This window comes from Corylus avellana, chromosome ca4 (genome assembly GCF_901000735.1).
Source record: "Corylus avellana chromosome ca4, CavTom2PMs-1.0".
NCBI lineage: Eukaryota > Viridiplantae > Streptophyta > Magnoliopsida > Fagales > Betulaceae > Corylus > Corylus avellana.
The window spans coordinates 25,681,519-25,688,273 of record NC_081544.1 but is presented as its reverse complement, the minus strand read 5'-3'; positions in this window follow the sequence as shown (position 1 = coordinate 25,688,273).

Here is a 6,755-nt window from a genome sequence, read left to right as displayed (position 1 = left end):
CCTAATCCACATAGACGACTTGACTAGTAACAATAGCATCCAAATTATGATGTGAATGTTCATTACTTTTTATCAAAGAATCTAATCCACATAGATGACTTGACTAGCAAATACAATATCTAAATTATGACGTGAATGTTCATTACTTCTTATCAAAGAACCCCTAATCCACATAGACGACTTGACTAGTAACAATAGCATCCAAATTATGATGTGAATGTTCATTACTTTTTATCAAAGAATCTAATCCACATAGATGACTTGACTAGCAAATACAATATCTAAATTATGACGTGAATGTTCATTACTTCTTATCAAAGAACCCCTAATCCACATAGACGACTTGACTAGTAACAATAGCATCCAAATTATGATGTGAATGTTCATTACTTTTTATCAAAGAATCTAATCCACATAGATGACTTGACTAGCAAATACAATATCTAAATTATGACGTGAATGTTCATTACTTCTTATCAAAGAACCCCTAATCCACATAGACGACTTGACTAGTAACAATAGCATCCAAATTATGATGTGAATGTTCATTACTTTATATCAAAGAATCCCTGATCCACGGAGACAACTTGACTAGTAACAGTAGCATATGAATTATGATGTGAATTTTCGTTACTTCTTATTAAAGAGCCCTTGATTCACGGAGATGACTTGACTAGTAACATCATCATCTAAATCATGATGTGAATGCTTATTACTTATGATCAAATAGCCTCTTTTCCACGAAGATGACTTGGCTAGTAATAATAGCATTTGAATCATGCTGTGAATGTTTATTACTTCTAATCAACGAACCCCTTATTCACGGAGACGACTTGACTTATATATCAGCAGCATCTAAATCATGACGTGAGTGTAGATTGCTTCTAACCAAATATTTTTTATAATGCGGAGTCGACTTGACTTGAAGAGAGAAAAAACAAGTATAGCAGGTTGTGATAGGACAAACTTGACTTAGAAGTGAGATTAGGACAGGGCATGCATGTTTGGGTGAACGATTTTTTTTTTTATCTTTTTTATATATAATTATATTTATTTCGTGGTTTGTTTTATTTCTCAGAAAATCAAAGAATTCAGAAGTGAAAAAACGTAGCTGGCCAGGTCATCACATAAATGATTCTGGAATTAATCATTGTCATGGACATTGCTTATACTTTTCTTAAAAAAAATATAGGTTTTCACATTGTTTGGGGGTGGGGGAATGGGAAGTGTTTTCCATCAAATATATTAATTGTTTCTTGAATCTTGATTCTCCCTTTCAATTCCCAACTCCTGATTTACTTGGAAGGTTAGTTGGTCGTTGGAATTGGCGTCCTGACCTCCTTAATTATCTCTTTAATACTAATTTCATTTTTATTTCTTATGAAAAATTAAATATTTAAATCAATTGATAAGTAAGACTTTTATGTTAGCAAAAGAGTTTGTTAGTTCATTTGTTGGACGTTAATGGCATGAACCTCGAGGAAGGTCAATGTAATTATCCGTTTTCCTTAGGGAAGCCCAGATCTATGTAATCTAGGAGATGGTGTATAATTGAAATACCTCACAAAAGCAGTTTCTTGTCTACCACAAAATTGAATGAACAACAAAACACAGTAATACTTGAAGATTATCAACCAGATTGCTTATAAACAGTTGATCCTAACGATAAATATGTCAAATTTTTAAGAATAGTAAAAGAGTTGGAACACAACTTTCAAGTGGATTTAAGCAATACTCTATAATGTTTTCAAATATCTTTCTAAAACTTTTTAAAAGTCAGGCTATTTTCAAAGCCTAGACTGTGGGTGATTTTGCACTTCTTGGTAGACTAGTATCAAGATAGACACCAATATCAAGTGCAAGCCCAGCATATTTCCTTATTGTATTGGTCTTTGAAAGTAGAAACATGATGTCCATGACATAAGCATAGAAGAAGACCACCACCTCCTTCCATTGCACCCCCTTAAAACTACCCCCAAACAAAGAAAAATCCTGTAATGTATATCAAACAAAAAAGGAAGTACTTATCCATATATGGATTTGTGTTGAATGAGAACTCACATCAAAAATATCACTTCTAGTACGTCTACTATGTTGTCCAGGAGATATTAATGCCTTAAGGCCTGCTAACCATACCTCTGCCTCAGCTTTGTCCTTGCAGATCTATAAATGTGAAAAGTCAAGGGCATCACTAGAATTAAACTTTTCATCAATCGGGCATACAATGAGTCAAAATGAACAAGTGATCTTTACTAACCAGATCAAGTGATCTTTCACTGTTATTATATAGAAGTGAAAAAGACAAATATTCCTTTTCAGGACGTAAATATCGTCTAAAAACAGCCTGTAAAGAATTGCAAAATACAAGTTAGTTCTTGCCAACTTTGTGAAACAAAATTAGTCATGACCAATTTTTAAGGAGACGGTTCAATAAAATTGTGATCAAATATTATCAATTAAATTTCAAATAGAAGTCTTTAACTCACAGTTCTTTGTCCAGGTATAATCCGTGAGACGGAAGATAACTTCAGATTCCTTTCTTCTCCATGTGAGTGTACCAGATCAATGTTGTTTCATCCTGTTAGTACAACTAAATTTGACATCATTCATTCACTTGAGATATGCCATGACTATCGGTAGTGGAGAAGATGAAGCCGATGCACATAGAACATACTAGCTGAAAGTAGCCTATACTTGCATGGGACATCATGTCTAGTATGAATATTTTTTAAAACATGAAAATAATATGTAAACTCAGAAAATAACTGACCTTAGAAATTCTGAATGGGCAAAACTTAGGTTTCCCTTTCCGGCTATACTTAATTAGCTGAGTACCTTTTTTCAAAGCAACGAGTGCCTTCAAAAGAGGTAAAAAAAAATTAAAAAATTAAAATATAAAAATTGCTTAAAGGAATCAGTCATCCCAAGCTTTATCAAAATGTAACTACAAGAAATAACTAATGGTAACAGTTCTAGATTAGCGAAACAGAATGCAGGAATAACATTGTAGCATCAAATACACTCAGAGTGAGAGTTCTGAAGGGATACTTTTGCAGTCACAACATAACTATGTAATCATCAAGAATTTTATCGATTAATTAATAGCTTTCTATTATTGACTGTGTTGATCAACACAGAAGTAACTAAGGTTGTTCATTTTCATATGAAAGTTCTCCCATCTTTCTTTTTCGCCCTTTTTTAAGAGTCAGTTTTTTATTTGCGCTTTGAATCTCTTGTTCCATAGTCATAGCTAAACCCCATTATATCAATTGTAAATCTGGGCTTTATATATCATGGTCAATGTTGTATTACTATTAGAAGTATTAATTCCTATATACATTTCTTTTGGAGTATATATACAGCCCCTTACATCTAGGTTTCTATGCTTTCTTCAACCAACATGATTCACTTCAGACAATAATGACTTTAGAGAAATGCTATACTATGCATATTAATGAATTATGCAAAATGATGTGGTGACACACTCTGCATCCCAAATGCACGGACTAAGGTGTGCATTAAAAAAAAGAGTCTTCACTCTTCAAGTATGAAAATATTTTGTGTGAGTCATTTGTAAGAAAAGCATTTCCTATAACCTTATCATTACTCATAGAATTTACTTTACAGCCAGAATTTCAATCAACCAACATTTCTTTTTATCGGCCAATGGAAGAATATTTCCAATAATTTCCATATAATGGTTGGCACACTAATATCACCATGTAACCATTCAATTTTCAGAACTTACCTTTTGCATTGTCTTTTTTTGTTTTTTTTTAAGGCATGTGCGTAGCATCAAGAAATTTGATCCTGAGTATGTCTTGGTATTCATTTCAAACATGTTTGATTGCATACTTCTTACAAGCTTACGACAAACTGTCAAAATTTTCACATATGTGCGTCGTTTAAATGCCACTAAAATCCAGTACACAAAAAGACATTTAAAACCAGAATCCTAGAAACAAAAACGCCTCCTAATAGACTATAGTGCTAAGTTGCGGTCAACTCACAAATATTTCACAAAACGCCCATGTAGATGATACACTAGATTGTGGAGAAAATAGCCACTCCTCAATTTTCTCGAACCAAACAGAAAATTTAAGGGAAAAAGAAAAAATTAAGGGTGGCAGAGAAAAGTAAAGGGAAACTGACTTGCTCAACGTCACGCTCATGTTTCCCATAGCTATGAGGATCTGAAATTCCATCTGAAAAAACCTTTAGAGCTCAACCGACAACTGCATCAGGCGGTAATGCGGCCGCGATTTCCGTGCCCCAGTCTTCATAGATGCATATGCTTTCTTCTTCTACCTCGGCCTCTCATCAAAATACCCACGGCCCTCAAGCCAAGATTGCCAAACAAAGAAGAAAAAGAATGACCCAATGCACATTCAAATCTCAAAGATCACCGACTGCTTCAAACTGGGTATCGTTTTGATCCACAAAAAAAGGACAACCCGGATGACAAATTTCACAGACCATGAGCCATGTATCATTTGTCGGGGACTTGGTGCACGTACGGTTTTCTGAGTGTTTGAGCGAATTGGGTCGTGCAAAAGGATCAAGAACACAATGCAGATCAATCACAGAGACAGAGAGAGAGAGAGAGAGAGAGAGAGAGAGAGAGGAGGCGAAATGGGCGGGAAGTAAGCGGTCAGATTGATGGGGAAGTTTTGCAGCTCCAAAGAGATTGGGTGGAGATATTGGCGCGCTTCGTTACCTGCTTCTAGTCAAAGATAATAGATTTTGCCACGTCCTTTGGTGATAGAATTAAGAATATATATATATATATATATATATATATATATGAAAAATTATTGATTACCCCCTCAAAGTTGACAGCGTTTTTTAATTTGAACACCAAAGTTTTAATTTTTGCAATCAACCCTTCAAAGTTTCAATTTTTTGCAATTTGACAAATTGTATCCAAAACTTATCATATTGCCCCTAATTTTTTATTTTTTATAAAAAAATAAAAAATAAAAAATAAAATATTCGGGGTGGCTATGGCCATCTGGCCATTTTTGCACCTCCAAATTTTTTTTTTTGTTTTTTTTTTTAAAATAAAAAATAAAAATTAGGGGCAATATGGAAATTTTAGGATAATATTGGTCGAATTGAAAAAAAATTGAAACATTGTAGGGTGGATTGCAAAAATTAAAACTTTGGTGTTTGAATTGAAAAACGCTGTCAACTTTAGGAGGTAAACTGTAATTTTCCCATAGATATATTAACATAAATTAAGTAACAAATAGCAATAGTTAATATATATTAAGTAACAAAAATTAATTGGTTATATTTACATTGAATATTTAAAGTGGATGATTTGGTGAAAAGAATCATTAGAATCCTTATTCTAATGATTACTTTTTAAATAATAATAATAATAATAATTTTAATCTTATGCCACATGATGAAAACAAGGTTTAATGTGATTTTTAATATTAAACATGGATGGTTTTTAAAAATCATGTATAATTACTTCATTCAGTGTATTTACATTGAAAAAGAGGAAGAGTGTCCAAACGTGTATAATTGCTCCTGTGATTTTTAATATTAAATGTGGATGATTTTTATTTATTTTTTCTAATGTGAAAAAAAATACATTTATTCAAGAATAAAAATAAAACCATTTTGTGACTAATGGTGAGAATAAATACATTTATTCAATGCTTAACACACCCCATGCACCAAGCAAGTCAACATGTTATACATGCTAAATTTATTCTTAAAAAAAGTATTTGAACAAAAAGCCATTGGAGAAACCAAAGTGTACCCCACACTTCTTATGGTAACTAGTTGCCGCACATTGTAATTAGACCAGCACTGATTGAAATAAAATTTACAAAAGCAGAAGTAACATTTCTAATAACCAAGTCCGGACTATGAACTTACCCGTAACATAAAACAAAAAAAATGAAGGATTATTACAGTTCCAAAAGTGATTTCGCTAATAGAGAGGTCAGAGTCTCCGAGCTTCTTGTACTGCAACGCGCTCTTCTCGCCGAGTTTGGCGCAAATGCGGGTCTTCCTGGAGGGGGTTCTAGTTCCGACATCGTGGCGCGTTGGAAAGAGGGTGCGAATGGAGTAGAGGAAAGCAGGGACTGCAGAGAAGGAGGTGGAGGGTGTGTGGTCGAGGAGGCCATAACCATTGGGTTAAAAAAAATGGCCTTATCGCGACGCAGCCGTTTGAATTCAATCCCTGCTAGCGTGAGACAGTGTGTCAGTGCGCCTGTGTGGGTGTGACCGTGTGAGCTTCGCTTCGTACTTGGAATGTGAGTCATGTGACCCTCCGCGTGTTTACGAAAGGTGGGCCTTTTCTGGTTATAATCATCATGTTATGGGCTTTTGGACAATTGGGCAAAACCAGGCTTCATGATGGCTTTCTGGGCTACAACACCTTTTCAATTTCTCATGTACTTTTTCTTTATTTCTTTTGCTGAATTTTCATGTAGTTTTTCTTTGGGTAAAAAGGTGGACAGTTAATAACCGTTAGCTATCCGTTAACTACTTTTGAATGGGGTTAAGAAAAATTACTAGCTGTCTAGGCGATTACAGTTAATGATCTTTGGTTTTTTCAACACTCATAGCCGCCTATATATATATATTATCACCCAATTGATAATGTCCTCCCAAACTTTCAACTGTGACAATGTCTCTTCTCAAACTACCAAAAATTGTCAATGTTTACCCCAATGACTAAATTACCCTTAGTAAAATAAAAACAAAAATACGAAAACTTCTAGAAAAAACCTAAA